Raw genomic sequence first — 15,187 nt, 5'->3', positions numbered from 1 at the left:
GGCCCGACTTGAAGTAGTGCATGTAAGCAGTAGGCCGTGTCGTCTCCTCCAGATGCGCCACTGCCGTATTAATGTAAACGCAGCTAAAGATTGAACAAAAGGGAAATTCCCCTCCGCCAGCATCAGTTGGCAAAGTGTGGCCGGAGGCGGCAGTTTGCCAACGAAGTACGAGACCACCGCAACATAGCGAAGCGAGTAGCGAAACAAAGTTCATCCCTAAGCCCCCAGCAACTCAGCGACAATTAATGCACTCGCATTTACATATCATAAGAATTGCTTAGGTACCGCTATAATTTTTCTTCAATTACTGTCTAGTGCCACAAGAATCAAATGGTGATCCAGCATTCCATAAATTACCATTAAATTTTCTTACTAGATAAGTATTATTGTGTACCACCATTAAATGTGTACAGTGTTAGGAACTGTACTGTCGGAGATTCCCATATAAAACTTCAGAATGCACTCCAGATATCTAAGAGTAATTGCATTTCGTGTGAAGTTTCTTACATAAAAAACCGTCTTAGTTCCTATTTCCGTGCTAAAAGTTCTAAGAAAGAATGGAATTTTTTCGTTATATATATATATATATATATATATATATATATATATATATATATATATATATATATATATATATATATATATATATATATATATATATATATATATATATATATATATTAGGGTTAAACTTTCGACAAAAAGCAGGGAGATCACGGTTGCACCTGTTTATTTTTGTATGAGCTTAAAATGATATAGCAGCCAATCACTCAGGTCAAATGTAAGAATACCTGAGAGAAAACTGTGTGGATCAGAGCCGGTAACACATAAATCCATCAGTGTTTCACTTAGTGGAGCTATTCTAGTTTGTAATTGGATGTCATTGTATAGTTGAATTATTCAACAATATAAAGGAACTTTAGGCTTTGTGGGTTCGGTACTTCTTTATTATTACTGAAGTCACCAAACAGGCTAACACAAAGCCGCCGCGGTGGCTCAGTGGTTACGGTGCTCGGCTGCTGACTCGAAAGACGCGGGTTCGATCCCGGCCGCGCTGGTCGCATTTCGATGGGAAAGAAATGCTAGAGACCCGTGTACTGTGCGATGTCAGTGCACGTTAAAGAACCCCAGGGTGTCGAAATTATTAACAACCCTCCGCTACGCGTCCATCATTGTCGGACTCGCTTTGGGACGTTAAGCCCCATTAACACAATTGTCATACATGGGAACGAAGCACGGTGCTAATGAACTGAACAGTCATTAATGTTGCCCGAAGGAGGGCAACACACTGTAGCAATTACCGAACCATGACATTCGAAGGTCAATGATCTCTCATTTGTGATAACTGAGGCACAGCATCATGCTGGCGATTCTTTTTAAGATAATGAGAAATTCCCCCTCCTCTCCAGTCAATTCGGTAAACACATTCAGTCTTAAGTTGAATTAGGGGGACAAATATGTTCTGCCCGCTTAACCACCAGTGACAGAGTTCAAAGCCGCCGATCCCATAACGTGATCGCACATGCTACCGAGCGCACGCCGATCAAAGCGGGTTTTGCTGTGATGGAAACAAAGGAACGACACTAGCTGGCACAAAAATTGGAGCTGACCCTTAAGGTTCTCCTGAAGGGTATGACTTAAGGGCGATAGCTTTAATAATAATGCCCGTATATGCAGAATTCGTCCTTCTCTACTTAATGTCCATATAAGTAGGGAGTCGTCATACCACTCGTGGCGCAGCGGTTAAGAGATGCGACACTACCTGCGATGGCAGGTGCTGCCACCGGTAGGGCTTGTACGACCCAGGTTGCTCTTCCCGAGAAACCATTCACGACCAACCATTAATTTAACTCCCACCTGCCACGGTGCGCAGTTTGCTAGCAATTCGGTTGGTAGGTTGTCATGACGCTAAAACGCCGCGTCACCTAGGTGGCCCCTCTACCTCCTATATAGTTGCTTTTTTGGGGGATTGTTCATGCATTTTTCGCTCACGGTCAAGAACGCCGACAGTGGCCATGTCGCATTTTCTGCCACACGAACTCCTTAACCCTGTCGTGTGAAAATTGCATTTATTGCGGCGAGAACAATAGCGCCAGCTAGCAACAAAATACGCTAAGAAATGAATATATTCCGATTCAACACCAAGGTTACGAGCGAATGTTCGTCCGCTCTAGGCTTGTGGAGAAGCTCCGGGGCCGTACGAAAAGAGCGCGCGGGAAAATGTTCCCACGTGGCCTCATTACGCAGACGGAGAACGGAGCGCTGTGCCGAAACGTCTACACGCCGAGCCGACGACACAGCTGTCTGCAGCACGCACGCAGCAATCATACTTCCCGAGGCGCTAATGCCACTACGACCCAGGCGCGCTCCTTTGTTAGTTAAAGTAACTGTGACTATGGAGGACGCATTACGGGGATTTGAGCCAAAGGGGACGGTGCGGGGCGAACCAGGTGGCAGAGAGACGATGTGCACAGGACAGCAAGCCTGGGTGGCTCTCCGCTGGATCTGCATGATTGCCGAAGCGCGCTCCGCATACCAGTAGCATAGGTCGCAGGAGGGGCAACGGCGTCCGCAGGGCGTTGTGGCGCAGTGCTGATTTGCTAGCCAAACGTGTCGGGCGGCTGTGCAAATGCAGAGTCCGAGTGAACAAAGTCCTTTGTTGAGGTGAACGAGGCTGCTCAGTTCGTGCGAGGTTACAAAACAGGTCTGGACCAATGAGCATCCCCTCCCAACACCGGTGGTCGTGTCTCTTCCGACAAGGTGTGGGCGGAACAGAAAAGCCTTAGGCCTAGCTCCGACAACGAACTCCTACAAAACAAAAACCCGGAACGGGTACGTGTGCGCAGCTGCGAAGAGACGTCAGCTCTGTGAGGTGGCCCTACCCGCTCACCGCAGCTTCTGAAGGGTCGGCGCCCACCGCATCGGACGGCGTCGGAGCGCCCGGTGCCGAGCTGCAACGCCAGCAAGCTCATAGCGTCAGCCAAGGCCCCAGCTGGCTCCCAGAGCGCCGACTCCCATAGTCGAAACAGAGACAGCAGAGAAAATATGTACAGGAAAATAGGACCACCCACGCGGCTTACGCAATCATTCGCTTTGGGCTCGGCAACTCCGCGGGCGCTAGTACGTGGTTCTCGTAGTGAAGGAACTCTTGGGAAAACGAAGAAAAAAATGTGATGAGCATGTCGAATAGTTCGAACATGCTGCAGCGCAATTCACCTCGCACTCAAGAAAGCATGCGGAAGGTTCTAACAATAAAAATTCACGCTTGTCCCAGTCAAGTCCGGACAGAGAGTTCCTCGCAGCGAACACAGTCGTCTCATATTCCAAGAACGGGCCCCTCGTTGGGCTGCCAGATATGGAGTTGAATTAGAGGGCTAAATACGCTCTCCCCGCTTAACCGCTGCTGACACAGTTCAAAACTGCTGACCTAAATCCATAACCACACAACGACCACGGCGGGCCTTGCTATGAGGGAAACAAAGGAACGTCACTGAATGACACAAACAGGCATTTATTGCTACAACAATAAAGCCAGCTAGCAACAAAATACGCTAAGGAGTCGAGGTCGTCCGACTGACGAGCAAGGTTACGAGCGAATGTTAACCCACCTTAAAGCAGGGGAGAAGCTCCGAGACCGAACGGGACGAGCTCGCGGGAAAGTGTTCCCACGATCTTCACCTCGCTGCTCCGAAACAGCTGCGATGAATTCCCGAGCCGAACAGACGGCTGTCTCCCGTGCGCGCGCAGCAATCCCACCGCCTGTGGCGCTAATCTCGCTAGGGCGCGGGCGCCCTCCCTTGTTAGTTAAGGTAACTAGGGAGGGTGCACTGCAGGGAAGCAAACAAAAGGGATAGAGCGGGGCTAGTCCTCACAGTGTTGGCAATATGGTCACTAATTCTAGATAAAGATATATTAAGAATATTGTAGGGGTCGGCGAGTCAACATGAGGCGCATGGGACGATGGGAAGAAATACAGCGTTCCTTCGCGGTCACAGTCTCTTCAATGACACCGCTGGCAGCAGCGGGGCGCAGCAATGAACCCCCTTCCCTCCAAGGGAAGATTGCACGTGAGTGACCTTCCCGGCTTACTGTAATGTCCCAAGCGTGGGAACTGAGGGCGTTCTAAGAAGGCGTCGGAATGCCCCCTGCGGAAAGGGACTCCGAGGTCCGTCCAGATTTTTTTTTACCTTGCGAGAGGGTCTGGCGTGCACACTGTCAAGGTTCAACACGATGGCAAGACGGGCGAGTTGGTGATACATACTTAAGCGAAAATAGCGCAAAGGACGAGGACAACAACTTAAGACTTCGGCTGCTGTGCCTGGGTCAGACAGAGTGAACGAAAGGAATAAGGTTGCAGTTCTCCCGTACGTACACCGCCTTGCGCATAACCTGAAAATGGTGGCGAAAAGGTATAAAATAGCGGTTGTCTTTTCAGCTCCTAAAAGACTTAAAAGTATGTGTGCTATGGGGGAAATAAAGGCTGAAAAACAAAATGAATCCAAAAGTACCTGCGGAATTAAACAAAACTAAGTATGTTACATGCTCTGAAAGAGTTCTTTATAAAATTCCTTTTTTCCTGCGGACAAGTATATATTGGCCAGATGGGTCGTTGTATTAGCACGCGCCTAACTGAGCATGCTATAGTACATTGGAGGCTATTAAATCTACTAATCTAATCGATCATGTCAGAGACTGCAAATCTTGCATCTCTACTTTTCATCACAGTGATGTATTGCACAGTCACCCAACGCAGCTAACCAGGGAGATTATGGAGGCTTTCTACATGAAGAAAAAAACAAGATTGTGCGTTAGTAGCCCGTCGGTTTGCCTGCATGACAGTGAGGTTCGTTTCCTCGATTCCACGTAGCTACACGTCTGTTTGCTTTGCTATCTTGTTTGTTTGCCCTCTTTATATTCCTTGCTTCCTGTGAATAAACTTTCAGTTGCGAGTTAGCACTGGTCCTGTTGTTTTCTTTCTTAGAATTCGTCTTTTGCGCTACTATAGCTTAACTATCAAGGTTGCAGGGCGGGACGCGCGATTCGAAGTGCCAATCACTTTTGTGGAGGTCGCTCTGTGCATCGCATTTTATAATTAATATTTGATTACTTCTTTATTTTGTGTTTTGGAGAAGAGTTGTTAATATGGTCAAAGTTGAAGGGGGCAGCAAGCAACCAATCGTGTTGAGTCTTCCTGCTATTGGATGCTTCCTAAATGCGAGATGAACTCCCGAAGGTTTAAAACCGAACCCAGGAGCCCAGCCCGTCATTCTGGGATAGGTTTAGATGCCCTCCATCTTCAGCTATGCCGAGGAGGGAAGATTTCCCTGTTAGACAGTTCTATTTCAATTGCCACTGTGTTTAAATATACTGTATGTTTTGTAAATATCAACATTAAACTGACGTTAATTTTCTAGTTAACTCCCGCCGTTGCAAGTCGTCCTTACCTCGTCACTGACGGAGCACCTCAGGTGCGACTAGCCTTCCAGTCAACAAACCGTCTCGGACGGCGCACCCCTGGTCCAAGGAAAAGAATCATCGTAACTTTACTAATATTACTATGTATTAAAAATTCTAGATATATTAACAACTAAGTTTAGATAATATTGAAAGAATACAGCTGACGCTAGGACTCTTTTCGGGGATTTTTCTAAGGTATTTGATAGAATTAATCGCAATATCTTACTCGAGAAGTTACCTTGCTACGGTGTCGTGATACTTCTTTTAATCTGGTAAAAAGCTGCTTGACAAAACGACATCAAGCAATGTGTACTGGAAATGAAATGTGCTCACAACAGAAAAATAGGCTGTAGGTGTTTGCAGCGCACACGAAACACGGACGGACAGAAAAGGGAACGAAACACAGTGTTTCGTTTCAGTGTTCCAGTGTTTTCAGTGTTTTCCATTCATGTTTTTTCAGGGTTTTTATCTAGAGTATCAGTGATTTTAGATGGCACATGTAGTAGGACGTTTTGACATCTTCTGAGTCACATGTTAAAAATCTTTGTATAAAAGTCGCTTATTTTTCCAATAAAGCTCAGTTGAAAGTCAGCGCTGTGTTTCGTTCCCTTTTCTGTCCGTCCGTGTTTCGTGTGCGCTGCAAACACCTACAGCATGAAAAACCAACTAGCCCAAGAAAAGACGATTCTGAGAAAAATAGGCATGGTGTACCTCAAGGGAGTATTCTGGGAGCATTGTTTTTCAATGCTGACATTAACGACCTTGTATCTCTAGATAACACTATAAATTATGTTATATTCGCCGACGACACTAGTACATTGTTTGCAGGAAGCAATGGAAATGACCTTGTTAAAACTGCAAACATATTTTCGGGAAAACTATGTAAGTAGTCAAGTGCAAAAGGTCTAAAAATAAAATGTTCGTAATTAAAAGCGGTTCTCTCTAAAGCTAAACAAACACATGTTTGCCTTAATCCCCTGAGGTTCAGTTATACTGAAATAGAATTTTGTTCGGCGATAAAAACTCTGGGCGCCGTTTTTCGTGAAAATATGCTATGGGGTGTTCACGCAGAAAACATGCAAACTAAACTTAGCAAAGCATTAGGTATATTAAGGAAAGTGCAGCACTTTCTCCCTGTCCCCAAAAAGGTAATGCTCTATACCACACATTTTGCATCTCATCTGCGGTAGTGTCATTTGGTTTGGGGTAACGGCAGCATGAAATCGGTCAGTAGATCTGTTATTTTACAGAAAAAAGCAATTCGTGCAATTGTAAACTCTCCATGCAACGGCCACACTTCCGATCTATTCCGTAAATACAGGATTGCAAAACTTTCTACCCTCTGTGAGCATCAGCTGTAGGCTTCTCTGAACTCCGAAATCCATAAAAATAGAGCAGCACTTCGGGTCGTTGCCATGTCAGTTCTTTCCACCCGCCATCACGAACAATGTCACCTTCCACGACAACGAACGAACTACGGTCTTCACATGCTTCGAAACAGCCCGTCAAATACACTAAACAAATATGAGCTAACGAAAGAGAAGCTGCGCGTATTAGCGAAGAAAAATCTATTTGACATTATTAACTGAATTATCTGATTATCGCCTGATTATCTGGTTTAATATCTGATACGGGTCCCATTGAGACCCAAGATGTTAAAATTATTTTTGGAATATGGCGGAGTGCTCGTCTTGAAGCACTCTGGCACGGGTCGACCCGGTATTGCACTGCCTCCGGGATCGGCCCGGGGACTATTAGCGCGGCGCGTCTTTTCTCTCACTCTTTGCTCTCCTATCCTTTACCCCTCCTACTTTCAGCACGCGGCAGCGAGCGTGGCTCGGCTTGAGCCAGTAGGCAGGCCCGTGCTCTTTCCTTTTCATTCTTCCTATCAGCGATAGCAGCAGCATTAACTGAATATTACCGTATTATCTGACTGTAATTACACAAATGCACTGTTCATTGTTTTTTGTTGTTTTTGCACTCGTCATGTTATGTATATTTTCGCTAAGATGAAATGATTGCTCCTTGTTGTTTTTCCCACTATATGTGTACAGTCCATTCAAAACTGTTGTGCTTGCTGCCATGTTGTGTGGGGAGACAGGGCCAGTCAAGCTGCTCTTGATGCAGCTTTTACCCCGTCACAATCGCCACACCTCGTACATGCCCTGTACCTGTTGTGGGCAATAAATTGAAACTTGAAACCCCTGTCTTCTTTAAAACAAGTAGATAAAATGTGTTATCCAGAGCACCTAAACCTCTATGAATGTCAGATGTTGTAAAAAAATGGTTTTCTTCTATCTTGTAACACTGACTCAAAAATCGACACACCGCCATTGCCACAAAAAGAATGAATGCACAAGATAGAGTTAAAGAACACGCTATCGTGGCACCGAACAACTAATGTATCAAAAAGGCGGCTGCGGTTTAACATCGGTTCCTGCTATTCTGTACACATGATTATTTCTGCGACATTTCTATGATGTCACGCAAGCAACATTGGTCCATGAATCCGATAGATTTATTTTTCTAATAAAGTTCCCAGCGTTCGCCGAATAAGCCTGTTGCTGATCTCTCTGTCGTCAACATCAGCGTGTTTTGAGATTTGGTGGCTTCGTTTGCAAAACCAACATAAAGTAAAGAAGTCTACCGCTATTGTTCCCGCAAATGCAAAAAGACGACGAGCAAATGGGGTCGCTTTAACGACCTCAGGACCTCGAAGAAGTCACAACCATATTAAAACTTCGAGAACAGAACGTTATTTCAAAACACCACAAATAGATCTGCTTCCAGCTGCATCAGGAAAAACAGGAAACGCGCGAATTTTCAGCACCATGTCAATGCTCGCCCGCACTGCCAGGTGCATGCGCGCACGTGTGAACTGTAGGTCGAGCTCTTACAGAACGCACCGGGGCGAATTGCTTTTCCGGCGGGAATTTTTTTCCCGACAAGCAACATATTCTGACACTGACTGAACGTTTGGGGGATCTGAACAAAGCTTACTAAACAGGCTGTTTCAGCAAAGAGGAAGCAGAATTTTTTATAAATACGCTTTTTGAGGTACGGACAAGGCGGCATGGCAATACCAGTGTTGGCGGGTATCACAAAAGAGGGGAATCGTGTTAACTACAGTCGGAGACAACTCAAGGATAAAGCAGCTTTCCTCCATCAAAGTACCCGGCCCTTTCCAGCCCATGGCTTCGGCCGATTCTCATGAAACTGCAACCGCGACAATGCAGGGAGTGACGTGTCAATGCACACTCAAATTCATAACATTTGCAGGCACTTTTCAAACATCACTAAAGAATTATGATTAACTGTCTCGATATTAAGTTTATTCCATTCAGTAATTGTCCTCGGAAAAAAAGAATTCTTAAAGCATACTTAATACTTAATCCTTAAAAAAAGAACACTTAATCGTAACAAATCGCCCAAGACAAACCTGCAGACACTAGCGAGCTGTAAGCTAATTGTAAAGCAAAAAACATATTGAAGGACGGGGGAAAATAAACGTGAAAAATTAGAATAAAGGCAGTGCAACTTGGCTCCACGGTCTGAACCATCAAAATAAAAGCAAGTAATAATACGGTGAGCGCGCTTCGATATTCAGGACAGTGCGCGAGAGAATAGTGATACATTTGCAGATTGCACATCAGCAGATAAGGCATTCAACTGGCGAGCCGTTGTTGGAAAAAATAATTTTTTAAAAATATTAGTCTTGCAGTTATATTCTTCAGCCTTTTTAGGGTGATAGGAACGGCTGATTTAACGAGCTTACTAGTTAACTTGATTCACCGTTTTGCCGCAGAAACCGTCGCCACACCTCAAAAAGCCCATTTTTAAGCGCACTGCTTCGCTTGTTCTGAAAGAGTCTGTATTTGAATGAGCCGAAAAATTTCCGTTGAGGTCACATGGATTTCAGGGATAACTGAAGTTTATTCTTAGAGGCCTTCGTGGCTCCAGTGGACATAACCACACAATGCTCTGTCGTCTGCATTCTCTCCTGGCGAAGAAAAAGATAGGACAGAGTGGAAAGTTGCTGGAACACACGCTATGAAGATAAGCTGCTCGGAATGGGCCTCGAACGATAAGGAAACAGAAATCCTCGTAGCTCGAAACTGAATAATATAATCTGATCCACTTGTGCAATCAGTGGGGGAAAGCCAACGCCAAACGAAGTACGAGGGACAATTCCGAACAAAATCCTTTCCATGCGTACAATAAGATTAAACAGTTTCCCGTTTGATCCTCGTTTTGTCTCTTCTGAGTGCGTGTCGTGTAACCGAGCAGCACCGTTCAGTGCAAGCTGGCCTACTCCCTAGACACAACGAAGACAATGTAGAGCAGCACAGAAAGGACGACCGATGAAGGGAAGAGACACGGACATCCTTTTAAAGATTATCCCAGATGCTATATCTTAAACCTGCCACGATCCATGGTCTTCAGTGCCGTCTGGCCACGTTGCAAGAATCTGAGATTCCACGTTCAGAATGTCGGAGACAAATTCGAATGCATAGGGACGTCATAAGGAAAAAAGCGCTTGTCCGTGTCTCCTCCTCCCTTCGTAGGTCTTCTGCGTTGCGCTATACATTGTGCTCATGTAGAATACCAACGCGCCGAAACACCTTCCTTTCCAGCTATTCGTCAGCTTCGCGTCGCTGACGTCCCTTTTCCCTCCGTGCGATCGCCAGTGCGGGCACCAGAACACCCGACGGCGTTCTTAACTCAGCGGTCACGACACTGGGCACTTCGGAGACCAATCTTACTGCCGCGCAAGAAATAAAAAAGGGGTTCACGAAGATCACTCGTTGGCACCATTGAAGAGTGCTTGGGAGCACTTAACTGCCCAAGGAAACGGCCCCGCACCTAAGGGCGGCGATGTCCGACCTGACCCAGCGGCCGCAACCGGGCTCACTGCAAAAGCACGGTGCCCGAGCGCCAGCAGGGACGCTCCGTCAGTTCACATGTTTTGAGAAGGCGGTAAGAATGGGAGCTATGCCCCGACTTCGTCGCGGTTCCTGTCCTGGACGCCTTTCTTGGAAAGCCACCGACACTTCGATACCACAGCACAGCAGATGCGTGCTTACTCATTTCAGCCAGAAGCTCCATGCTGTTCGGACGCCTAAGCTGTAAGGCAAAGTGAAGCACTTCATTCAATCCACTTATATTTCTACCGGCTTTAGATGGAGTTTGAGGTTCCGAGGGCGCATGAAGCACCTCTATAGCCGATACAGCTTGGCTAAGCACTGAAAAAAGGGGCCACGTGCATAAAAGCTTTCCAACTAGTGACTGAATCAGCTGTGCAATGTTTGAGAGTAGTCCGCACGTGCTACTCTCCACAAACCACTTTCCTCCTCGAAACGGGCAGCGAAAGCACACAGGACAGCACCGAGACTACAAACAGCGCTGATTATGGCTCCAGTAACGTCTAGACAGCCTTTGCATGAGCGAGAGGAAGGACTCACACGAGCCTAGTGCTGCGTACATGTCCTGTCTTAGCTGGCATCGCTGTCTAATGATCCACGAAGCATGGGAAAGCCCCTGCATTCTGGGACAAAAACAAAAAAGCGCGAGCAGTACGCGGCTGTCGCCGACTGATCGGGCTGCCGTTCGCGAGGGAACGCAGCCAAGAAGACCACTTGTGCTCTCTTCTGCAGGAGACATAACGCAGTCGCGTGTTTCGCCCCATCAGCTGGGCGCGCGAAGAGGGGGAGAGGAGAATACCCAAGAGGGGAGCCTACCGTGCGTTCCGAAGCCTGGGGCCGGCGTGCGGTCCGAGCCGGTGGTCGGTTCGAGAGCGCCGCTCTTCCGTCGCTGGGTGGGACGCCGCACTCATGGGAGCCAAGGTGAATCTGCCGCTGACGTTCGAGTGGGGCCGGCCGGCGGAGGTCGCCCGCCGCGATACGGGCCGATCACGCGAACCTCCGCTGATAGGGAAGAGCGGCAGCTGCACTGCAGTCGCTGCGGTAGCGGCGCACACAGCTGGGCTGGCTGATGTAGCTGGCTGTCTTCGCCGCAGACGGGTCCGGCAGTCTCTGCAGCCCAACTCACCGTACGTGAGGTGTAGAAGTGCGGCGCTTTCAATGCGAGCCCAGCAGGTGCGCCAACTGCGACCGAGGAGTCGCAGTATACGCGCCACCGAGCAGGGATCGGACGCGCCTCCTGTGTCGGTGCCACAACGGCGCGGCGGAGAACTCTCATTTGCCGGATCTGCCAATGACGTCGTGCTGGAGAGTCCAGCGTCTGTTTTCGGCGGTGAAGTTGCCTCTCAAGGATGTTGGATGCAGCTTATATCACGGACGGGCGAATCAAAAGTTCTGAAACAGGATAAACGGGCCGCTTTGAAAAGAGGAGAGAATTTGGAAATCAGCCACGAGAATTAATGCGGCGCGAGGGCTTTTTCAAACTTAGATCTGCCTCACCTAGTTTCCTGCTGATTGTTTAATTCCTCTGCAAATATGACTTTTTTCTTTTCTTTTCCTTCAAACCAAACACCTAGACTTTTATATAAAGGGGGAGAAAATTTATATTTCTTAATTAACAGCCTTCTTGTCGCAAAAAAGTTTGTCTCTCTCTCTCTCTCTCTCTCTGTGTGTGTGTGTGTGTGTGTGTGTGTGTGTGTGTGTGTGTGTGTGTGTGTGTGTGTGTGTGTGTGTGTGTGTGTGTGTGTGTGTGTGTGTGTGTGTGTGTGTGTGTGTGTGTGTGTGTGTGTGTGTGTGTGTGTGTGTGTGTGTGTGTGTGTGTGTGTGTGTGTGTGTGTGTGTGTGTGTGTGTGTGTGTGTGTGTGTGTGTGTGTGTGTGTGTGTGTGTGTGTGTGTGTGTGTGTGTGTGTGTGTGTGTGTGTGTGTGTGTGTGTGTGTGTGTGTGTGTGTGTGTGTGTGTGTGTGTGTGTGTGTGTGTGTGTGTGTGTGTGTGTGTGTGTGTGTGTGTGTGTGTGTGTGTGTGTGTGTGTGTGTGTGTGTGTGTGTGTGTGTGTGTGTGTGTGTGTGTGTGTGTGTGTGTGTGTGTGTGTGTGTGTGTGTGTGTGTGTGTGTGTGTGTGTGTGTGTGTGTGTGTGTGTGTGTGTGTGTGTGTGTGTGTGTGTGTGTGTGTGTGTGTGTGTGTGTGTGTGTGTGTGTGTGTGTGTGTGTGTGTGCGCGCGCGCGCGCGCGCGCGCGTGTGTGTGCGTTATATGGCATACGCAATAAATATTTCACAAAACAGTGAGCGGGATGGCACGTCGTCCGCCATTTGTTTGGCGGCAAGTTTTGCTGCAACTGATAATATGGATTGTTTTTGCTCAATTTCGCGTAATGTGCGATGTGATTCCACGGTCCCTCGGGTGCTTATTTGCCAAATCCGGGCATTTCGAGGTTACTGTTTGTAGCCAATCTGAGACTTTGTACAGAATATTGCATATCCTTGTAAAATCTTACCCGCTGGTCTTTGCGGCTCGCAAACTAACAAGTTTTCTTTATTGAGGGCTGAATAAACTATTTAGGCTAAAAAATGATTGTTTTCTATCAAAAAAAAAGTGGCACCTGAAATGGATGGGCAGCTCTACCAGCTTCTGGGATCATACTCAACCTTTCGAGCGGCCGCGTCCGTGGCCCGGGCTAACTGTTGAATTGCGGCGAATGAAAAGCAAGGAGGCTCACAAGATGAAGTAAGATGAAGTACGACGAAGAAGCTGAGTGCAACACGGTCAACGTCCATTTAACCGCTCTGTGTTCGCGCTCTTCGAGGTTTCTCCTTTTCTTTTTCCTTTTTTGTGGTGGGGGGGGGGGGGGGGCACTGTATGTTTTCTTCGTTATGAAATGCGAAACCGCCGCTTATAAATTTGCATTGTGGTTGGTACGCACAGCAGCAACTGTTCACGTGACTTTCTCAAAATGACGGGCATGCACTGGAGACGTTGGCTCGGAGACTGATCGGCGTACACTCGCGTCTGTGTTGGGGTTAAAAATGGGTCATTACCTACGTAGCGCTGCCATGCAGACGAGCTTGAAACACGTTTGCGCACAGGCCGCCTCAACTTAATTTATGGACCTTGTTACTGCCGCTGCTTCGAACACTTCTGTGCTCAGAGCGGCGCACATCACTGGCATCCCCAAACCTAACTTCGCAAGTGACATATTGGTGAACGCTGTCACCATCCCGGGCTCAGACTTCGGCTCGGACTCGGACAGCTTGAATAATGCCCCTCCACGCGATTGTCGACCGAGGCCAACTGTCTATACGAGTTGTTTTGTTTCGACAGCGCACGCAGGGGTTTTAGTTCTTTCGTTGCGCGCGTTCTCAACAATTGTAACCACCGTAGCAGTGCGTGTGTGCAACTTCCGAATACTTTTTTTTTTTTGTCTCGCCAGCCCTAAAATAAGTCAGACAGCCACAAAAGACTTGCACTTCGGTGAGGAGGCAAACTCTCCCACGTAGCACGGGACATAAAATGGCTGTTCGCCAGAGCCGAGGTGTACCGGGCTGCGCAAAACGCTGCAAGCGCGCACCGTCAGTGGCGTCACGGTGAGTCCTTGACGTAGGGAGGGGAGGGGGAGAGGGGGCGTGCGTAGCAGCGAGGCGCCGGTGACGTAGCCGGAACTCGTGACGGAACCCGAGGCGCGTCTGGACGACGGTCTATTCTGGGCTCGCGGAGAACCGTTGCCGAAACACACTCACTCCGTCCGCAAAGCGCGCGCGGCTTCGTATAACGTTTTCGTAGACTTCGCATCACACACTGGTGACTGGTATCAGACAGGCCCGACGTGCTTTCTTCCTTTGAATGGCTCTGGATTATAAATGTCGACGCCACTCCACGGTCTGATCTGTGCAGCAGCGTTCAGTTACTAAGGGTACGCAAAATGGTCGGTCGTAGGCGAACGGTGGGCGCCGCAAGGCTCATCGTTCGCACATGGGATAGGGTTTTCCACTTCGTCGAGACAGGAAATTTTGAACACCCTTTTCATTTTAATTTTTTGCAGGCATGGTCTGCGTATGGCACGAGAATGATTTTCCACCCTTTTTCACGACTCAAGTAGTCCGTGTTAGAGACAGATGTCACAAATGACACGCTTTGGCGATGCCAGCGTACTGTTCTGTGACAGTGCCACTGTCACGTGTACGTTCAGAATTTGAAATATACCCAGCAATTCTGGACAAAACCACTTTTGAACGGGGAACAATTTATGAAGGAAATTTTTTTTCATATAATGTAAGATTTCACTATAACAATCAACATATCTGCAGATCACCCGGCGGCCGTCTTGAATTTTTTTCTATCAATGTTATTTATATCATCAAAAGCTTTTCAAATTGGTTTTCTTTGAGAATCTTAAATGCTAGATACGACCGATGGAAAACTTTAAAAGAGATTTTGCTACATATCAGAAAAATGGACCATTACCTTCAATATTACAGTGAAAGTATCTTATAATTTTTGTAATTTTCAAAATTTTTGCCCGAAATTGCTAGACATGATAGCGGTGTAATCAGTGCTATGCCTAGACTACACCAATGTAGGAATTAATGAGAGCAAACACATGTCCAGTTGCCATAGAGAAGGAGCGGTTTTTGATGAAAATTGCTCTACTTTTATTCATGCATATATTCTGTACAGTCACCCAGTACGGCGAGAAACGTCATGTGGTATATAGCAGAAATACAGCGTGAGGTTTGGAACCCGTGGAAGACGCTGTCACTGTTTGCTTCTGAAGGCGTTCTTGTGTGTTTTCAAAGACCTGGCCGGGCGCCTCCGAAG

General features: G+C 47.3%; 1 long non-coding RNA gene and 1 other non-coding gene across 2 annotated transcripts; one reads left to right on the top strand and one right to left on the bottom strand.

Annotated features, from left to right (window-relative positions):
- Positions 1–4,214: 4,214 nt before the first annotated feature.
- LOC144099562 (uncharacterized) lies at positions 4,215–11,921 on the bottom strand. The gene is made up of 3 exons (XR_013307430.1): positions 11,196–11,921; positions 5,445–5,514; positions 4,215–4,389 (listed from the first exon to the last, which is right to left on the bottom strand). It is a non-coding gene; the product is annotated as an uncharacterized LOC144099562 (long non-coding RNA).
- LOC144099647 (U2 spliceosomal RNA) lies at positions 7,024–7,210 on the top strand. The gene has a single exon (XR_013307461.1). It is a non-coding gene; the product is annotated as a U2 spliceosomal RNA (small nuclear RNA).
- Positions 11,922–15,187: the final 3,266 nt, after the last annotated feature.

Source organism: Amblyomma americanum, chromosome 7 (genome assembly GCF_052857255.1).
Source record: "Amblyomma americanum isolate KBUSLIRL-KWMA chromosome 7, ASM5285725v1, whole genome shotgun sequence".
Classification (NCBI taxonomy): domain Eukaryota; kingdom Metazoa; phylum Arthropoda; class Arachnida; order Ixodida; family Ixodidae; genus Amblyomma; species Amblyomma americanum.
The sequence above is the reverse complement of the archived record's forward strand: the minus strand, read 5'-3'. Positions and strand labels throughout refer to the sequence as shown.